General features: G+C 30.8%; 1 long non-coding RNA gene across 1 annotated transcript in view; it reads right to left on the reverse strand.

The window, feature by feature from the left end:
- LOC107063345 (uncharacterized) overlaps positions 1–254 on the reverse strand; it is a 771-nt gene extending 517 nt beyond the window's left edge. Inside the window, exon 1 of the long non-coding RNA XR_001475232.1 lies at positions 169–254. This is a non-coding gene — a long non-coding RNA (uncharacterized lncRNA). The remainder of the gene's footprint in view (positions 1–168) is intronic.
- Positions 255–417: the final 163 nt, after the last annotated feature.

Raw genomic sequence — 417 nt, forward strand, 5'->3', positions numbered from 1 at the left:
TAATTAAAAAGCAAAAATGGATTCTTTTTAATTAGACTTGTAACCATGATGTTCGAAACCAATTTACGTGCACCTCGACTGATTCAACGAAATATCTATCACCTCCCACTAACAACACATATCAAATAACTTTATCCACCAAAGATAAAAACAACTGAGAACACATACCAGGGAAAGTGAAAAGAGCAAGATGAGAGCAATATGTGATTTCATAACTTTAAAAGTTGTTGTAATTGGTGTTTGCTTAATCACTTTGATGCATAGATAAGCTTTATATATAGACAGGTTGTGATATTATAATAACAACAACAATAATAACAACAATAATAACAACAACAATANAGGAGGAGGAGGAGGAGGAGGAGTAACACCAACAACAGCAATAATAATAATAATAATAATAATAACAACAACAAC

This window comes from Solanum tuberosum, unplaced genomic scaffold, assembly GCF_000226075.1.
Source record: "Solanum tuberosum cultivar DM 1-3 516 R44 unplaced genomic scaffold, SolTub_3.0 scf00338, whole genome shotgun sequence".
NCBI classification, from domain to species: domain Eukaryota; kingdom Viridiplantae; phylum Streptophyta; class Magnoliopsida; order Solanales; family Solanaceae; genus Solanum; species Solanum tuberosum.